This window comes from Sminthopsis crassicaudata, chromosome 3 (genome assembly GCF_048593235.1).
Source record: "Sminthopsis crassicaudata isolate SCR6 chromosome 3, ASM4859323v1, whole genome shotgun sequence".
Taxonomy (NCBI): Eukaryota; Metazoa; Chordata; class Mammalia; order Dasyuromorphia; family Dasyuridae; genus Sminthopsis; species Sminthopsis crassicaudata.
Genome location: NC_133619.1, coordinates 141841041 through 141863391, shown reverse-complemented (window position 1 = coordinate 141863391; position 22351 = coordinate 141841041).

The window sequence follows — 22351 nt, the reverse complement described above, 5'->3', positions numbered from 1 at the left end:
CAGTTCTCTTTGATAATTTCCTGTAAAATAGAATCTAGGCTCTTTTTTTGGTCATAGTTTTCTGGAAGTCCAATAATCCGCAGATTATCTCTCCTAGATCTATTTTCCAGGTCTATAGATTTTCCCAGTAAGTATTTGACGTTGTTCTCCAGCTTCTCATTTTTTTTGTTTTGTTTGACTGATTCTTGGGTTCTCTGTGAATCATTCATTTCTATTTGTTCCATCCTGACTTTTAAGGAGTTATTTTCTTCTTTCACAGTTTTTAGTTCTTTTTGTAAATGCCCAATTTCGTTTTTAAATGAATTATTTTGCTCTATTGAATTTTTTTCCATTTCCCTAATTTTTTTTTTTTGAGAATTATTTTCTTTTTCCAATTCAGAAATTCTATTTTCTTGAGACTTTTTTATCTTTTCCAATTCAGAAATCCTACTTTCCTGTGTTTTTTTAACCTTTTCTAATTCACTAATTTTGTTTCCCTGCATCTCCTGTGAATTCTTTATTTTTTCCAACTCCAATTTCAGGACGTTGTTATTCTCTATCATAACTTCCCTTTCCTTGCCCCATTTTTCTTCGATCTCCCTCAATTTCTTAAGAGCTTCTTCTAGGAGAGAGTTATGTGATGGGGGGCAGGAATCGTTCCCCTTTAGGTTGTTATCTTCTGAATCTTTGCTGTTAACTTCCTCGGGGTTGGGTACCCGCTCTTTCTCTGTATAGAAGGAATCTATAGTTTTTCTAGCTTTTTTGCTCATACTTAAAAAATGTTTTGGGGTCTGTCCCTGGGGTAGGAAATTATTTACTTCTTTACCAGCTTCCTCCCAGACCGGATGGATGCAGCGGCCCCTGCGCCTGCGCTAAGAGAGAGCTCTGGGAGAGAGTTCCCCACCCCCTCCCTGGAAGCGCCTCAGAGGTGATTAGCACTGCTGTGCTTTGAGGGCGTAGAATAGTGAAGACAGCAAGAAGCTCAGCCTATGTGTCCGGGTGGGGAGTGGATGTCTGCAGCAGGTGACGTGAGAAGCCCCTGCGCTCAAACTGGAAGTGTCTGCCAGAAACCGCGGTCCCTAGTTCAAAGGTTCCGCTTCTCTGGGACTTCCTGGAGCTGAGTTCCACTCCCTCCAGCTAAGCTAGGCCGTGTGTGTTGCCTTGGGCCGTATCCACCCACTTGTCAGTCTCTTAACTATTCTCAGGAGGTAGCTGAGGCCACACCCCCTGGTGCCGAGTCTGCCGAGTCAGCCGAGTCACCCCCAGGGTGGGGGGGGTGGGGGGGAAATCTAATCTGAGTTTTAAAATATTTTGGCTTTCTCTTCTGAACTGCTAAATAATTAGCAGAGAAGAGCTAACAGCCTGTGCCAGATTCCTTTACCTCAGTGGCTTCTCTGATCCCAGAGCCCCTCCCAGCGCAATGGGCGCAGTGTGCCCCTACCCCACCGTCTGTGCTGGTCTTTCTTATTCCTCCCCTGAGAACTGACCTTTCCTGTTGAAACTCCAGATTCTCTTCAGCTGGTAAGTCGTGCTTCCAGTCCTTGTGGTATCTATCAGTCCTGAGCTAATTTTGAGACTTAATTTATCTAATTGGTTGTGAGGGAGTGAGGACGTTCACTGAGTAGTGTGTTTCTTCTCCGCCATCTTGGCTCCGCCCCCTAAGGGGACTCTACTTTAATAATTTATCATTTAGATTATGTAAGCAATCCTTTCATGATACAACTGAAAATTTTAGTAAATGCTTTCCTAAAATGATATTTATTCTATTGCCTACCCCAAAATAGTAATCTGGAACAATTTTTAGAAATGATTTTCTCTCAATATCATGTCATCCTCACAAGATAAATTCATAGTGTGTCGCAGAACATAAACTGGAAGCTTTCCTACCTTGAAAAGACTTACACTACTAGCATAGACGTTATGAAATAAGGGTAATAAGAGTGACAGAGAAATAGTTCTTTGGAGAGATCGTAAAATGAGGAAATAATCAAGTGGAATGAGAAGGATAGCTGAAGTCTGAGAAGACAAGTGGCTATTGTAAAGCTAAAAAGTATATATGAACATAAAGTGGAGTAGAGATGTGGTTTTCTCCAGTGAATTTGGCCATTGTTGTTAGTCAAATTAGAAAATTTATCTGGCAAAATAGGTTTATTTTTACCAGATTTTTTTTGCATCTGGCTTTAGGAGGCTTTCCAGATTATATGCTTTTAAGTTTTCTAAGTTAATTTGGTAAAGTTTCAAAATGTTAAGCTGCTATAAAATGTCAATTTAAAGCTACCTGTGGGAAAATGCTGTCATTAATTCTTCTAGGAGAACTTATTTAGGCTCTAGACTGTGCCTAGGAGCTTCATTAATATGGGACTCAGAAAATACTGAACTCTATGATAGTGTATTACTGTATATCAGTGTGTTATTTTGCCACATGAGAAAATTAAAAATAATAAGAATAATCACAACAAGAAACAAAACACATTTTTCAATGTAATTGATATAGAATTAATCTCCAAGAGAGGGCAGAAGAACACTGAGAGTATATTTGCCATTTTTCCCTGCCTTGAGTGGATCTGTGGTGACATTAGACCTAAAAGTTTATAAGAGCACTTTAGCTGTTGCTTGAGGACATTTATTTTTGTAGTTCTATAAATTGCTTGTTTAGTGATTTATAGTTGATATTCATATAAAAAGTTGAAGTTGCAGATGAAAGCTACTTTACTAATGCTGAGTTGATGTTTTGTAGAGACATCATTATGATAATGGACATTTTTTATTTTCAATAATTTTTTCTCGGATCTAAACAAAAGGGGAAACATAACATAGTGACATTTAATTCAATATATTGGATTTACATTTCTTTAGATGGAAAAATGATCACTGCATTTTCATCTATACTGCTATAGAGATTGAAGTTACTATAGGTGCACTCATTTTCTCATTTATAAAATGAATTCAAATATTAATTTAATTAATAAAATAGTATTTTTAGAATTTTTCTCTTAAAAACAAAAAAAAAATGAAAGTTACTATACATTGGCCTCTTTATAATTCAAATAAAATAAAAGTTAATAAAAATGCCTTTTATTTTTCAGAGTTCTCAGTTTTATTTTTATTCTACAAAAACATAAAACATTAAGAGAGGGGAGGGTTTAGGAAGAACAATGAATTATAACGGCCATTGACCAAATGAATCAATGGGCCAATATATGTGACCTCTGATTTTCACAAAGACTACGGCAATATCTAATTGCTCAATTTAAATGTTATATCTTACTCATTTATAAACATAGTTCAAATAATGTTTATACATATTATTATTAAGGCATCTCTTATTATCAATTATCTGAAAGAACTTATAGCCATAGTTCCAAATTAAATAAGTAGTGAAAAAGGGAAGAATAGCAGTAGAATATATCTTATAATCATGGACTACATTACAAAACCATTTAAAGTATTCAATAAGTTCTTGAAACTGAGAAATTAGCAAAGTCATTGAAAGAGTCAGCAAAGTTTCTGATAGGCTTCTATGTCTTCACAAAAAAGGGGAAGGTAGAATTAAATCCCATGTTAGATTGACTATTACTAAAGTAGAATATTATAGTCATTTGGATGTGGAGGCTGTAACTGGCTTCTGAACCTCTATTTATTCCTGTTTCCATGGGCACAAACAAGGTACTAGATAGATGCCTTACAATAACACTGTCTTCTTCAAAAATGCCTGAAATGATGCAGTCTAGCTGTAAAACTTGACTTTGAAGGGAGGAAGGAAAATTCTTATGAGAAATAGCTGAGAAAAAGCAGTTCAATCTCTTGGAAAGAATAAAATGTTATGAATTACCAAATTGCACACCACATTGACATAAAGGTAAATGTGTATTTTATTACAATATCTATAACTAGCCACTGTTTTAATACCTTTAAATTCTCTCACAAACATTATTGCAGTCAAGTTGGAATTGAGACCAGTGCATCAGGACTTAGTCCCAGGGATACACTTTAGACAGCTGATAAAACTGCTAAGATGCTACATTTTCTAAATTGCATAATTGTATGCCAGGAAGATATATACATGCATACATACATGCATACATATATATGTATATATCTACATATATATGTAGATATCTATATATAGATATCTACATATATATGTGTATATACAGTCAGATGTCATATAAGTGGCCACAAATGTCACAACGCTTGAGTTGTTTTAAAAATACCACAATGTTATTATGATTGTTATCTTTGACCTTTCCTATGTTGTATTAAAAAGAGATAATGTCATTGAAAATTTAACACTGGTCTTAGAGTCAAAAGTTTAGCAATTCACATCCTGTCTTTACTATTTATCATATGCATTACCTTGGCCAAGAATCTTCTCCTTTCTAAGCCTTAGTTTCCTTATTTATAAACTGAGAGTAAGAAAGGATATTATCTTTATGGTTCTCTCTTCTATGACTTGTGCTTAATAAATAACATAAATCTAAATGCTCTACATATCAAATAGAGTCAAATATCTCCTTCCTCTAATGAACTAAAATAGTAATACCTTGATATTAAAATAAGGGAAAGGAAAGGCACAAACATTTATAAAGTGCCCAGTATGTACCAGGAACTGTACTAAGTGCTTTTATGCACACTTCATTAGTTCCTCACAATAACCCAGTCAGTTAAGTGGTATTATTATCTCCAAATTACAGTTGAAGGAACTGAGGCAAAGAGGAATTAAAAGGTTAGTAAGTATGTAGGTCACATCTTATTTCAGGTCTTCCTAATTCCAGGCCCAGTGCTTTACCCATCAGCTGCCTCAGTGAAACTTTTTCTTTGTATTGAAAGTTGAAATAGAATATATGTATCAAATTGTATTATTTATACTTAGGGGAGTTGTCAAGTAGGGATTATTCCCAGAAACCATGTAATGATTTCTAAAAACCAAATATCAATATTAGTATATATTTTGGTATTAGAATATATTTATCAGTTTTGATACAAAATAATATAATGGCAATGCTAAAGTATATCCTAGGTGATAATCTACTCAAAAACCTGTGAAAAACAAAGTTTCTGATTTTGAGATAATAATTTTCTTATTTTTCTTTTACTATCACTAAAGTTTTGTTTAAAAAAAAAAAAAAAAGGCAGGTCAGATATATGGTGCAATAGATAGAGCACCAGCTTTGGAGTCAGGAGGACCTTAGTTCAAATTTTGCATCAAACACTTAACATTTACTAGCTGTATGACCCTGGGCAAGTCACTTTAACTCCAATCACCTAACCAAAAAAGAACAAGAAGAAATAAAGGCGAACAAAAGGAAAAAGTAAAAAAATATACTTTATTTTTTAAATATATGAAAAATATGCATTCTAAATCAGAGGCAAAATAAAAACTGAGCATAGAGAAGCCACTGGAACCACAAAACTTGTCAAAAGCTATTTTATATACACATATACATAATGTAAATATATATATATATATATATATATATATATATATATATATATATATATATTTTTATATACATATATATGTATATATATTACACAAGGTACATGTATATTCACATGCTGACCTAAACATATATGTCTATGTTTAATTATGACATGGAACTGATCCCAGTTCTTTTTGATTTTTCTTTATTCAGGGGCAGCAAGGTGGCGCAGGGGATAGAGCACCAGCCTTGAATTCAGGAGGACCCGAGTTCAAATATGGTCTCAGACACTTAACACTTCCTAGCTATGTGACCCTGGGCAAGTCACTTAATCCCAATTATCTCTGCAAAGAAAGAAAAAGAAAGATTTTTCTTTATTCATATTTTAGAGATCTCTGGCTCACTAACCTTACTTGAATATATAGCAACATGATAGGTTGCTGTCCATATGGTTTCTATTCATTCTCTAGTTCCAAAGAATAACTGATATGGGAACACTTTTCTTTTCCTACTGTAGCTATCAAATCCTCATGAAATGCCTAACATATAAATCAGACCCTGATGAAACCATTAATTTAAGCATGAAACACTAAAACACAAGACAAAAATAAAAATAAATATACTTACATCTAGTCAAAAGATGGTAAAAATGGGAATAATCAAATGACAACTATTCACCCATAAATATGGGTCATAGTTTCCCACCAATTTATTCAATGTTTTTTTTTTTTGGGGGGGAGAGGGTTGAGATGACGAGAGTGAGCATACACTTAGACAAAGCTACTAGTATGGTATCTCGATTCAGAAACTTATTTTCTTGGGGCGCCTCATTACTACTAATCTGATGAACAATATTTTAAGGACTAATCTGATCATGTGTCAATAGTTCCCTTGCAAACTTCTCTGGTCTCATGCAGATGAATCCACTTCTATAAAACTTTCAGGCAGTCAAAGCAGTGTTAAGTTCTCTTAGCAAAATAGTAAAATTTTACTCTTTTAATTAAATAGCAGTTTAAACCCCATATCTACAGCTTTCTGGATTTTCTTCCTTTGTCATTTGCTAAAGAAGTGTTCAGTTGGTTTTTGTGTCTTTTCATTCTTCTTATTTCTGGCTTCTCACTTTCTCATGTACTACAATTGAAGTTTTAAGACTTCAAACTCTGACATGCTTTTGAGTAGTTGCCCATCTCAGTTGAGAGTGATCAAAACTTCAAATCCACAGTTCAATCAGATACATACAATATATAATTTTCTATTGTCTCCAAATGGTTCTCTATTTTTTCAAGACTGAAAATAATAATTTGTAAAAGAAATAATTTTTAAAAATACTTTGCAATCTTTCCTGTCTTTATTCAGTATGTATGATTTTCAAATAATTTCTCTTAGTGTACTAATCTGAGGATCCAGTATCTTTCAAGTCCCCATACCTGTATCAAGGTAATTTTTTTTTTTTTCTCTGCAAGTGAATGATTTTTTTTTCTGTGCCATTCATCAAATAAAATGTTTAGATGTGAAATGAACTGTACTATCCACATGTATAAAAGCTAGAAAGAAATCTACTAATTTTGGAAAGCCATCAAGTATGCTATTAATACTGGGATACCACACCACTTCTTTCCTATCCTTCTGGACATTTTTTCCTGATCCAGGGACATACCAGATCCCAACCTTTTACCTTGCCTTTCTTTTGCCTTATGTAACTGGATCACTGAGACATGATAGGAGTCTTATGGAGAATGGGGAATTTTTGTTGTTGTTGCTTTTTTTTTTTTTTTTTTTTTTTTTTTTCCAGGGCTTTAATGATATCTGCTACATGAAAACTCAGTGGTAATTTAATGCATTTTAATAGAATCATTGGGAATTTTGATTTCTTCAGAAAAGTACATATTCACTTCCTTTGACCATTTACTCCCTTGGTAATGGCTGTTATTTTTATAAATGTGGCTCAGTTTCCTATATATTTGAGAAATGAGTCCTTTTAAAGGTAAATGCTGTAAATCCCTCCCTTCCCCAGTTTCCTATTTCCCTTCAAATTTTGAATGCCTTAGTTTTATTTGTGTTGAAGCCTTTTCTTTTGCATATCATCAAAATTATCCATTTTACATCTACTAATTCTGTCTTTTTTGTGCTCACAAACTCTTCTCATATTCATAGAACTAATAGATACATTTTCCCATGTTCTCCTAATTTACTTATCACATTAAAATAGATATTAATGAAAAGAACTCAATAAAAATTAAAACTGGATAATTGAAATACAGTGATTAAACATAGCATTAAGAAATCAAATTGGAAGAATAAAAAAAACAAAGAAAAATGGGAAATATATCATATGAAATAAAACAAATCTGGAAAAGAAATTAAGCAGAGTAATTTTACAAGAAAGTTATGATTTAAAAAGTGTCTTTATAGCATATTTCAAGAAATGAACAAGGGGAATTGCCCCTATCTTTTAATGTGGAGGCAGCCAGATCTTGGGTGACCCTTATTTTGGCACCTTGGTATTTAAATTGTTTTTTTCTAGCTGCTTGCAGGATTTTCTCCTTTGTGTGGTAATTCTGCAGCTTAGCCACTATATTCCGTGGTGTTCTTTTTTTAGGGTCTATTTCAGAAGGAGTTCGATGAATTCTTTCCACATCTACTTTCCCTTCTGTTTCTATTATCTCTGGACAGTTCTCTTTGATAATTTCCTGTAAAATAGAATCTAGGCTCTTTTTTTGGTCATAGTTTTCTGGAAGTCCAATAATCCTCAGATTATCTCTCCTAGATCTATTTTCCAGGTCTATAGATTTTCCCAGTAAGTATTTGACGTTGTTCTCCAGCTTCTCATTTTTTTTTTGTTTTGTTTGACTGATTCTTGGGTTCTCTGTGAATCATTCATTTCTATTTGTTCCATCCTGACTTTTAAGGAGTTATTTTCTTCTTTCACAGTTTTTAGTTCTTTTTGTAAATGCCCAATTTCGTTTTTAAATGAATTATTTTGCTCTATTGAATTTTTTTCCATTTCCCTAATTTTTTTTTTGAGAATTATTTTCTTTTTCCAATTCAGAAATTCTATTTTCTTGAGACTTTTTTATCTTTTCCAATTCAGAAATCCTACTTTCCTGTGTTTTTTTAGCCTTTTCTAATTCATAAATTTTGTTTCCCTGCATCTCCTGTGAATTCTTTGTTTTTTCCAAATCCAATTTCAGGACGTTGTTATTCTCTATCATAGCTTCCTTTTCCTTTCACCATTTTTCTTCAAACTCCCTTAATTTTTTAAGAGTTTCTTCTAGGAGAGAGTTATGTGATGGGGGGCAGGAATCGTTCCCCTTTAGGTTGTTATCTGCTGTCTCTCTGCTGTTAACTTCCTCGGGGTTGGATACCCGCTCTTTCTCTGTATAGAAGGAATCTATAGTTTTTCTGGCTTTTTTGCTCATATTTAAAAAATCTTTTGGGGTCTGTCCCTGGGGTAGGAAATTATTTATTTACTTCTTTACCAGCTTCCTCCCAGACTGGATGGATGCAGCGGCTCCTGCACCTGAGCTAAGAGAGAGCTCTTGGAGAGAGTTCCCCACCCCCTCCCTGGAAGTGCCTCAGAGGTGATTAGCACTGCTGTGCTCCAGGGCGTTGAATAGTAAAGACAGCACAGAGCCCAGCCTATGTGTCTGGGTGGGGCATGGATGTCTGCAGCAGGTGACGTGAAAAGCCCCTGTGCTCAAACTGGAAGTATCTGCCAGAAACCGCGGTCCCTAGTTCAAAGGTTCCGCTTCTCTGGGACTTCCTGGAGCTGAGTTCCACTCCCTCCAGCTAAGCTAGGCAGTGTGTGTTGCCTTGGGCCGTATCCACCCACTTGTCAATCTCTTAACTATTCTCAGGTGGTAGCTGAGGCCACACCCCCTGGTGCCGAGATCTGCTGAGTCACCTCCAGGGTTCGGGGAAAATCTAATCTGAGTTTTAAAATATTTTGGCTTTCTCTTCTGAACTGCTAAATAATTAGCAGAGAAGAGCTTCTTCTGCCTGTGCCAGATTCCTTTACCTCAGTGGCTTCTCTGATCCCAGAGCCCTTCCCAGCGCAATGGGCGCAGTATGCGAGCACCCAGCCGTCTGTGCTGGCCTCTCTTCTTCCTTCCCTGGGAACTGACCTTTCTTGTTGAAACTCCAGATTCTCTTCAGCTGGTAAGTCGTGCTTCCTTTCCTTGTGGTATCTATCAGTCCTGGGCTTATTTTGAGACTTAATTTATCTAATTGGTTGTGAGGGAGTGAGGACGTTCACAGAGTTGTGTGTTTCTTCTCCGCCATCTTGGCTCCGCCGAATTGCCCCTATCTTAAATACAGTGGGCAAAAAATAAAAATTAAAAAAAAAAAAAATTGGACACTCATACATGACACAAGAGATATATTAAAAGGTAAACATGAAAAAGAATAATAAGAAACAAAATAAATTTAACTATTTATATTCCCATGAGAGAAGAGTATACATTTAATTCCTAAGAAATATATTATTATTATTAGGTTAGTTAAAAACAATTGTGGTAGAGAGCATGCATATGAGTCAATTATGTTCCATTTTTCTTTTTTGTCCTGAGAAAAGAACTGCTATAAATATTTTTATACCTATAGGTTCTTTTCTTTTTTTAAATCTCTTTTGGAAATCATGTCCAATAGTGGCCTTGTTAGGTCAAAGGATATACATAAATTAATAGTCTTTTGGGCATAGATTATATCTTTTATTTATTAATTGAGGTATGGTTGTTATTTTTTTTTTATAATTGGCTCAGTTCCATCTATGTTTGAGAAATGAGACTTTAGAGATACTTGCTTCAAAATTCTTTTTACAAATTGCAATATTTTATTGTAATTTTTATAAACTACAATATTATTGCTAACAATAATCTCCCCCCATTTATTTTATTCTCTCTCTCCTTTCACCATTTCTCTTCTCAAAAATATTTTGCTACTGACCATTTCCTACCCCAATATGCCCTCTCTCTTATCAGCCTCTCCCTTTCCCTTTCCATTCCTTTCCTATTTTCCTGTAGGGTAAGATACTTATCTATACTCATATTAAGTGTAGATATCATTTCCTTTTTTGGGCAAATTCAGATCAGACTAAGGTTCATTCACTCCACTTCTCCCCTTTTGGCTCTCCGCTGTAAAAGCTTTTTCTTGCCTCTTTCTATGCCAGATAATCTATTCCATTCCAATTCTCCCTTTCCTTTCCCTTTCCCCCAAGTACAGTATTCACCTACTTCTTAATTCTTTTTAGATATTATATTCTCATTCGACTCATACCTTTACCTCCAACTGACATAATAATGAGAAAGTTCTAATGAATTACAAGTATCATCCTCCCATGTAGATATATAAACAGATAAATCTTATTAAATCCCTTATGGTATCACTTTCCTATTTATTTCCTTATACCATTCCTGAGTCCTATATTTCAAAATCAAATTTCCTATTAAGCTTTATCTTTTCATGACAAATTCTTGAAAATCCTTTATTTCATTGAATTTCCAATTCTTTTCTTTTGAAGGATTATATTCAGTTTAGCTGGATATAAGATTTGTGGTTGTAATCCTATCTCCATTGCTTTCTGGAATACTATATTTTAAGCCCTTCAGTCCTTTAATGTAGAAGCTGCTAAATGTTGTATTATATTGACTGTGACTCCACTATACTTGAATTGCTTCTGTATGCTAGCAATATTTTTTCTTTGATGGGATTTGGCTATGACAATCCTGGGAGTTTTCATTTTGAGATTTTTTTCTAGGAAGTGACTGGTGAATTTGTTGAAATTATTTTTTACCCCTTGGTTCTAGAACATCAGGACGGTTTTCCTGGATATTTTCTTGCAAGATGATATCCAGACTCTTTTTTTTTTTTTTTTTCCATCATAACATTCAAGGAGACCAATAATTGTTCAATTATCTCTCCTAGATTTATTTTCCAGATCAGTTGTTTTTCCAATGAGAATATTTCACATTTGTTCTATTTATTTGTATTTGGGGAGTTTTGCTTTATTGTATCTTGGTTTCTCATGAAGTCTTTAGCTTCCATTTGCTTCATTCTAATTTTAAGTGTTTTCCTCAGTGACCTTTTGTGCCTTTTTTCCCATTTGGGCACTTTCACTTGAAAAGCTATTATTTTACTCATTGGCTTTTGTACTTCCTTTTGTACTACTCTCAATTCTTTCCCCAATGTTTCATCTATCTCTCTTACTTGATTTCCAAAATAACCTTTGAGCTCTTTCACACCCTTATTTGTCTTGGAGACTTTGCATGAACAATCTTTGACTTCATTATCTTCTTCTTAATGTGTGCTTTGATCTTTCTTATCACCATAGTAACATTTATTTCCAAAAATTTTACTGTTGTCTGCTCATTTTCTTAGCTATTATTTGGTTTATAACTCTTTGTTAAAGTAGAGCTCTGTTTCCACGGAAGAAGCTGTTTCAAGCTTCAATTCTTTTGTGGAGCTGTTTTCAGAGATCTTTCTAGGAACCTGATCACAACCACTTGTTTGTGCCATAAAACTGTTAGAATACTCCTGCCCCACAGTAATTGTAAGATCTAATATGTTAAAGCAACAGAGTTCTTCCTCAAAAGTTGATACTGCCACCATTGCTCACACCAGTTCCTGGCTTATTGGTCTTCTAAGATCCTCTCATGCTATTGACAAACCTTTTTTTCTGATCTTTCAAGTTGTCTTTGATGTCTCTGGGCTGGAAAAAAATGTTAGAAAGCTAAGTCAAATTTGTAAAAATATGAACAATTGCCCAACTTAAAAATTCTCAAGAGATATGAAAAAAATCATTCTTCAGAAGAAGAAATTAAAGTCATTTATAGTCATAGGAAAAAATTGTCTAAGTTATTATTGATCAGAGATAGGCAAAGTTAAAAGACTTCTGAAGATGCCACCTCAAAAAAATATCAGAAACATTGGAGAAGAGCATGGATAATAAATACACTCATGAATTGTTGTTAGACTAGCAAATTGGTCCAACAATTTTGGAGAACAATTTGGAACTAAGTCTAAAGATCTATTTAACTATGATTCAGCAATATTATTGCTAGGCTTATATCCCAGAGACTTAAAACAAAGAGAAAGGGCTATATGTACTAATTATTTATAGTAGCTCTTTTTGTTTTAAGGAATTAAAAATTGAGGGAATTCCCATCAATTGGGAAATGACCAAACAAGTTCTGACACATGTTTGTAATAGCATAACATTTTGCTATAACAAATGTTTTTGAGAGATTTCAGAAGAACATGTAAAAATATATCTGAACATATGAACAATGAAGTGAGAAAAATCATTGCTGTCAATACCAGCAATGTTTAAGGGATCAAGGATGATCTCTGATGAAAGAGTCAGCTACTCTGATTAATAATATAATATGACACAATTTGAAAAATTCATGATGAAAAATGTTGTTCACTTTAGAGAAACAATAGAACCTGAGTGCAAAATTAAGCAGCTTTTTTTCTCATTTACTCTTCTTGATTTTTTATTATATGATCAATGTGAAATATATTCTGTTTGATTTCACACATAAAATTGACATCTTTTGCCTTGGAGGAAAACATATTTAAAACTTAAAATAAAAATGTCACACACATAAATAAAAATAATTAAAAAAAAGCAACACAAATTATAGGAATGCAAATTTGTAAGTGGCTTACAAGTTTACTTAGCTCAAAATCTACCCACAAATAATGCCATCATTTTTATCACAGCCAAGTAATCATTAAATTCCTCTTGAGGACTACAAATTGTGGAAAACATAGTATTATTTGATATAGCCTATTCTACTTTTGAACAGCTATAATTGTTAAAAATTATGCCCACTTATAGTGGGTATAAGTCTGTATCATTGTATCATTTACATCTAGTTACTAGTTTTATTCTTTGGAGCCAAATGTATTTAACTTAATTTATTGTCCATCTAAAAGCCATTCATACACTAACAAGAGTTAATATTTTCCTACTAATTTTTGTCTAAATTAAACATCCTTTTTTCCCCAAGTGATACACATATAACATAGTTCTGAATTTCTTAAGCACCTTGTTCATCAACATTAACTAAAGGATAAAAAGGTTGTCAACATTTGTGTTAAAATATGGACCCAATAAGTAGACCAAATATTTAAGATATTCTTTATCTAGAATAGAGTACAGCAGTCCTAGAGTACTATTCTAATGTAAATATAATCTTGTATTTTTCTAGCTTGCTCAGTTATCAAATCATGTTAATAGAAACAAGAAACAATGAGCACAACAATTACTTATTTTTATATTGTGTTGTATGGTTTTAAAATTACCTTTCTCACAATAAAGTTGCTTGATCTATTGATCTGTATCTGTTCTTTGGGGAAACTAAGATTCAAAAAAATTAAATAATTTGCTAAATTGTAAGATCAATGTAGAATGTGAATCTATATATTCTTATTTGATGTTCGTTGCTCTTGAACAATAATGAAATTAAAGTTAGTTATAACCTTTAAATGCTTTTCATAACTACTTCCTTTTGTACTCATACGTTTCCCATCCTGTTGTATTGTTACACAATGAACAATATTGTAACTTTGCTCTATTTTTGTGGTATACTCATACTATACATAAATATTGAGCAAGTACTCAATGACAAAGCTTGGCACATTTTTACATTTGGTTGCCAATGATTTGAATACAAATGGGTACCCCCAAAAATAAAGAGACAAACTAAATAGGTAACAAATGCACCTTACAACATTTAACCTAACATATCACCTTATATACCATTGATGCTTTTTGTTTATTAAATTTAATTTGATTTTTAAAAAAGAAACAAACTTCCCATAGAGCTTTTTAAATGATATTTGAAAAACTAAATATCAATTTACCAAAATAACTTATTTGCTATTCTGATCAAATATTTATTGGCCAAATAGGTCATCTACTCCGGTAACAAAGTATTAAAAAACAAAACAAACAAAGAAACAAAAAAACTTTGCTACCTTTTTGATCCTTGAGAACATAAAAGCTTGAGAATACTGAAGACTATATCAACAGATTGAGTATCCTAATGACAAATTGTTCTTTGCAGTACAATCTCTCTACTCTTCCCCTTTTCCAGGTCATTGAACTTGCTACATGTAGCTCTTTCTTTGGGAGTCCTTGACAACTTTCCCTTTCATTGATACCAAAGAAGAGATCTGACTCAAAGAAAAAGGAACATTATTTTAAAATTTTAACAAGGACTAGTTATCCAATAGGCTTTGCTTATAATTGTTATCTGATATACACATAAAATGATTTTTGGATGAAAAATAATGAATTTCATGAATTGTCAGACTATTTTTGTTAGTTCCTTTTCCTATAATTTCAGAGTACAGTAAACTCAGGCTAACCCAAATACTTTCCATCTAACTGGAATTTTTAGAAAATGCCATTCTGAAACACCATAGCCCATTGGATATCCTTCTGTTAATGGAAGGACAACTTAAAGTTGCCTATAGCTAGGCTGGTTAAAACACCCCAAGGTCTCCTCTAGATAGTGTCTAAGAAACAGTTATATATTTCATGGAAAAACTTTTAGAGATCTGAACTTTTATAATTGTATAAGTTTAATTTCAAGCCACTCATAGAAGCAAAAAAAGGATGTGCTTAAAGAATTCACAACTATGTCATGTGGAAAAAACAAACAAACAAAAAAAAACAAACAAACAAGCAAAAAAACCTTTATCCTCCCACCACATAATGTATTGCATATCCTTTTCATTGGTATATAATGAAAGTTAATAAGATTACAATGTTTGTAATTTGTGTTTGTTAGTTTTAATGATGAAAACAAAAGTTGAAAACTTAAGTATGCTCAAGAAATAATTAGCTTATTTTTCCTTCCTGAGCTGTGTTTTTCAGTATCACTTATAAAAATTAAGTTTATTTTAGTGATGAAAGGATGATTGAGAAGGCCCTCCTTTGACCCCACAAAACATACTCTTTGGCTAATAATAAAGTTAAAGACAGCATTATACCACTATACACTGATTATGCAGCAAGAATAAGGGCACTCACTGAGATTAATAATGGCAATGGTAGCCTGCAAAATGTTTTGTGGTTTATTGTATATTTCCAAGAAAAATAAAAGTAAGCTAAAATGAAAATAAAGGTCCTTTATTTCCAGTTTGTTTACTTGGCTCTTTTCTCTATATTTATCAGGTCCATTCAGTATATTCCTTGACAGTTCCAGATGACTTACTCACTCTTTAATCCCATAATATCTGGTTTTGTTCCTTTACCTGCAATGTTACTGAACAATCTTTTTTCAAGATAACCAATTACCCCAACTGTGAAACTCACTGTCTTTTAAAAATTTCTTATCTTGAATTAATTAATAAAACTAAAAGTTGGTTCTATGAAAAAACCAAAAAAATAGACAAACTCTTAATAAATCTGATTAAAAAAAGGAAAGAGGAAAAGCAAATTATTAGTCTTTAAAATGAAAAGGGAGAACTCACCACTAATGAAGAGGAAATTAGAACAATAGTTAGGAGCTACTTTGCCGAACTTTTATGCCAATAAATTTGATAACAAATGAAATAGAAGATTACCTTAAAAAATATAGCTTGCCCAGATTAACAGAGGAAGAAGTAAATAGTCTAAATAGTCCCATTTCAGAAAAAGAAATAGAACAAGTTATTAACCAATTCCTTAAGCAAAAATCTCCAGGACCAGATGAATTTACATGTGAATTCTACCAAACATTTAAAGAACAACTAACTCCAATGCTATATAAACTATTTGAAAAAATAGGGATTGAAGGAGTCCTACCAAATTCTTTTTTATGAAACAGACATGGTACGGATACCTAAACCAGGCAGGCTGAAAACAGAGAAAGAAAATTATAGATCAATCTCCCTAATGAATATTGATGCTAAAATCTTAAATAAAATATTAGCAAAAAGCTACAGAAAATCATTCCCAGGATAATACACTGTGACCAAATGGGATTTATACCAGGAATGCAGGGCTGGTTCAATATTAGGAAAACTATTAGCATAATCGACTATATCAATAACCAAATTAACAAAAACCATATGATCATTTCAATAGTTGCAGAAAAAGAATTTGATAAAATTCAACATCCATTCCTACTAAAAACACTTGAGAGTATAGGAATAAATGGACTATTCCTTAAAATAATAAGGAGCATATATTTAAAACCATCAGTAAACATCATATGTAATGGTGATAAACTGGAACCATAAGATCAGGAGTGAAAGAAGGTTGCCCACTAACACCATTGCTATTCAATATTATACCAGAAACGATAGCCTCGGCAATAAGAGCTGAGAAAGAGAATCAAGGAATTAGAGTAGGTAATGAGGAAATCAAACTATCACTCTTTGCAGATAACATGATGATAATTAGAGAACCCCAAAGACATTGGTAAAAAGCTATTAGAAATAATTCAGAACATTATCAAAGTTGCAGGATGAAAAATAAATCCACCTAAATCTTCAGCATTTTTATGCATTACCAACATAATCCAACAGCAAGAGATACAAAGAGAAATTCTATTAAAAATAATGGTCGATAGTATAAAATATTTGGGAATATATCTACCAAAGGAAAGTCTGGAATTATATGAGGAAAATTACAAAACACTTGCCACAAAAATAAAGTCAGATTTAAATAATTGGAAAGACATTATGTGCTCTTGGATAGGGCAAGTGAATATAATCAAGATGACAATACTCCCTAAACTAATCTATTTATTTAGTGCTATACCAATCAGACTCCCAAGAAACTATTTTAATGACCTAGAAAAAATAACAACAAAATTCATATGGAACAACAAAAGTTCGAGAATTTCAAGGGAAGTAATGAGAAAAAAAATCAAATGAAGGTGGCCTAGCTGTACCTGATCTAGAACTATATTATAAAGCAGCAGTCACCAAAACCATTTGGTATTGGCTAAGAAATAGACTAGTTGATCAGTGGCATAGGTTAGGTTCACAGGGCAAGATAGTGAATAAAAATAGCAATCTAGTGTTTGACAAACCCAAAGATCCCAACTTTTAGTATAAGTATTCATTATTTGACAAAAACTGCTGGGAAAACTGGAAATTATCATGGCAGAAACTAGGCATGGACCCACACTTAACACCACATACTAAGATAAGATCAAAATGGGTCCATGATTTAGGCATAAAGAATGAGATCATAAATAAATTAGAGGAACATAGAACAGTTTACCTCTCAGACTACTTGAGGAGAAAGGAATTTGTGAACAAAGGAGAACTAGAGATCATTATTGATCACAAAATAGAAAATTTTGATTCCATCAAATTAAAAAGTTTTTGTACAAACAAAACTAATGCAAACAAGATTAGAAGGGAAGTAATAAATTGTGAAAACATTTTTTTTAAATTTAAAGGTTCTGATAAAGGCACTCATCTCCAAAATATACAGAGAATTGACTTTAATTTATAAGAAATCAAGCCATTCTTCAATTGACAGATGGCCAAAGGATATGAACAATTTTCAGATGGTGAAACTGAAACTATTTCCACTCATATGAAAGAGTGTTCCAAATCACTACTGATCAGAGAAATACAAATTAAGACAACTCTGAGATACCACTACATACCTGTCCGGTTGGCTAAGATGACAGGAACAAATAATGATAAATGTTGGAGGGGATGTGGGAAAACTGGGACACTGATGCATTGTTGGTGAAAATGTGAAAGAATCCAACCATTCTGGAGAGCAATCTGGAATTATGCCCAAAAAGTTATCAAACTGTGCATACCCATTGATCCAGCAGTGCTACTACTGGGCTTATATCCCAAGTAAATACTAAAGTAGGGAAAGGGACCTGTATGTGCCAAAATGTTTGTGGCAGCCCTTTTTGTAGTGGCTAGAAACTGGAAAATGAATGGATACCCATCAATTGGAGAATGGTTGGGTAAATTATAGTATATGACTGTTATGGAATATTATTGTTCTGTAAGAAATGGCCAACATGATGAATACAGAGAGGCTTGGAGAGACTTACACCAACTGATGCTGAGGGAAACGAGCAGAACTAGGAGATCTTTATACATTTCAACAATGATACTGTATGAGGATGTATTCTGAGGGAAGTGGATATCTTCAACATAGAGAAGAGCTAATCCAATTTCAATTGATCAATGATGGACAGAATCAGCTACACCCAGAGAAGGAGCACTGGGAAATGAGTGTAAACTGTTAGCATTTTTTTTGTTTGTTTTCCTTTCCAGGTTATTTTTACCTTCCGAATCCAATTCTTCCTTTGCAACAACATCAACAACAAAATTCTGTTCTGCATATATATGCATATATACATATTTATATGTATATATATATATATACATATATATATATATATACATGTATATATATATATATATATATATATATATATATATATATATATATAGTACCTAGGATATACTATAACATATTTATTATGTATGAGAATGCCTGCCATCTAGGGGACAGGGTGGAGGGAAGGAGGGGAAAAATTCAGAACAGAAGGAGAATAAGGGATAATGTTGTAAAAAATTATCTATACATATGTACTGTCAAAAATGTTATAATTCTAAAACTAATTTTAAAACGTCTATTAAAAAAATTTCTTATCTCTTAATTCATCATGACCTAGCATTTAATATCCTTTATTTCCTTTATTCAAACTCTTTACTCCATTTATAAATGTTTAATTTTATAGTTGTAAAATGCATTTGATAGTTATTTAGTCTTTTTTATTTTATTGACTAATATTTTCTCCTGTTTTTCTAAGTGCTTTTTTTTTTGTTCTTTGAATGTGTCCTTTTACTTCTCCTACTCATGAGAAATCAAGGAATCCTTTATGTATTGTCTTTTGACTCTTTTGTCTTCTTTCTATCACTGATCTTAATTATTCTCAAAGGTTAAATAATTCTTAAATTTATGTCAGTAACTTCTAAATGCATTGAGCCTTAATCTTTCTTCTAAGTTCACATTACACATTTCTAATACATTATATATCCATCTCACTAACATACAAAATTCAAAACTTCTAAGTCTTCCTTCTGTCCAAGTCAATTGTCTTGAATTAATCCCTTTCTCTCAATGCCTTTATTTCTACAATTATTGCTATCATATCATTCAAACATGAGTCATAAGTATCTTGATAACAGTAACAAATCTAGAAAGAATTTCAGAACCTATCCTATTTACTTTTGATATGATTCCGATGCCAGCACTCTTTTAATTTATATTTGATGTTGGGATAAAATGAGCACTCAAAGTTATTGAATTTACAACTGAAGAGGACATTTATTTTGTCACAATAGCCTATGCAGCAAATCTATACTATACAATAGTAATACTTATCTACTTGAGATATGCCCTACTTTCTTATTTATATCTGGGAAAATGTCTGGCCAGGTTATCAAATATTGTGACTGATGAAGTCTTAAGTATCCACTAAGTTTGATATTAGAACAGCTGAAATCTTTGATTTTCCTAAAAAACAGGGAAGTTGCATCAGAAAATCTGAAGTCAATCACAATTGATCCTCTTTATTTTCATTCAGGTCTTCATCTATTTTGTGGGTACAAGGAAAGAATCTGTGTCAATGAAATATTGTTCCTATCACATTAGGCCCATTAGCACATTTTCTGGAAATATAACACTGAAAATTGTTGAAAGTTACAAGTCTAGTCCAGGATGGAGCTAGATTTAGTATTCAAGTTTTCTCATTATCTTTTCAATGTAAACCATTCTTTGTGATACCTTCCTTCCCTCTTTCAATTAAATCAGCAAATTGTTCTGTTTCTTTCATAATACTTCTTAAATTTGTTCCTATTTCCACTATCACAATAATAATTCAGGTTTATTCCTATTCCAACCTTCTACATAAATTCCCTGAGATTAACTCAAAAGGTAACAGATTACCAGACAATGAATCACTTGATAACCCAATGGCACTTTATAAACATTAAAATGGCATGTATATGTTGGACATGAGGAATAAGGGGACATTGCTTTTTAACCAGAAAGCCTAACTCTTCATCCTTATTTCATAATCAAATCCCTTAAACTATAACTCTTTTCATAATATTACAAATATTTTAGACCTTGGAACAATATAGGTGCTTAATAAATTATAAATCTATAATCCTTTGCATTATACATTCTATGTACACGGTCAAATGATATCATCACTTCTTTGTATAATTTGAAATTTTGGAATTCATTTGTTCATCTCTATCTTCTTTTTATTCTACTAAGAATAAAGTTGTATGAAAAAGTGATATAGGAAAGAGGAGAAAAATGCAGAAATTTGTATTTCTTCCATGTTCTCTGTTGACTGAGGCTACTTATTTTCTTTAAGATTAACCTTATCACTGTTGTTATGTAATGTCTTTTTTTTTCCTACTATTCTTCTAAAATGTTATAATTTTCTTCTCCCCAAATGCCTCTTTTTTCTATTGTTTTGTCTCAACCATCACCTTCTGAACACTAAATTTATGCTTTCTACCATGTTTTTCCCAAGTTTGAGAGAAAACATTATTGCTATAGGATAGAAGCTCTACCTGAATAACTTTAGATATCAATATTAAAAGTACTTTGCAGCATGGCTATAGAGCAAAATTTAGCTTAGATTGTTAAAGTGAAAAAAACCTGGAATATCACTATATTCTTTACTTCTAAACTTCAATTTCCTTTTCTGTTAAATGAAAGAATAGCTCATTAGGGGATTATTTAGATTTCTTTTAGCTATAATCCCATGATCCTATATATATATATTTGACATCTTTAGTTCTTCTAGTGGTATATAAATATGTTTCTAAGAGAATATTATTAAAAATAATATTATATCAACAGTATAAAACCCCTTAAACTATATTTAGCTTTTAGGAAAATAAACTATTCAAAACTTTAATATTTTTAAGCATTTGTCTGAAAATTTCAATGAGGAAATATTCACAATTTAAGATTCTCATTTTTGTCAATTCAATTATTCACACATTGAACCTTTTGACATCACTCATCCAAGATTTTATATAAGAATAGTACTTCTCTAAATAAAAATGTCAAAGATTCATCATTGACAAATAAATACAAAAGCACAGACTTTTCAAAGTTATGAACAGGTTCCTTTAGAGAACTTATTTCTAATTCTAAAAATGATATGCTATTTAATTGGGAACAGGGCCTTGTTTATTTTTCAGTTCATTTTTTCATATTTCAAGAGAAGAAAATGTCAGGTTCCTTTTATTAGATTACATAATTCTGTTTGTAGAGATCTTCCTGAGTTGTCATAATAACTTGGCTTTTCCAAAATTTTCCTTTGATTCTATTTATAGAACATAGATGAATAACTTTTTTCTGTGCATGTTTGTGTTTTCTCTTTATTAAACACTTCAGTTTCATTATATACCCTTTAAGTTTTTGCTATCTGGAGTGCATTTAGAAGTAAAATAATGACTTCTAAATCAGATCTAGCACCAATACATGTGGAATAAAACAAGTAAGAAAACACATTTTCAGATATTTTTTCGGACCCAGGAGCCAGGACTTGGTTTAAGCAAAAAAGTCCTTTTTTTAGTTCTTTCTCATTGCTAAATGATCAGATATTCCTCTAGTGAGTTCTATCTTCTCAATTTCTAATAAGTTCTAGTAACAATATAGTATAAAGAGCAGTACACATATTTGTAGTAATTAATATTTGCAAAGTTTCATGGATTCGGTTAAAAATCTCCTTAATATTAAGCTTGTATTTCATTTTGGTTTTAAATAAAATTCATTTTAAATTTAGTACATCATATATAATTTAATCAGTACTAATATAATTAATTTATTTTAGGTTATTTGTCAAAATACAATACTTATTCCTATTAAAATATTAGAAAGCAGAAAAATAAATGATAAATAGTATTAATCTAAAACCATTATTAATAATTAT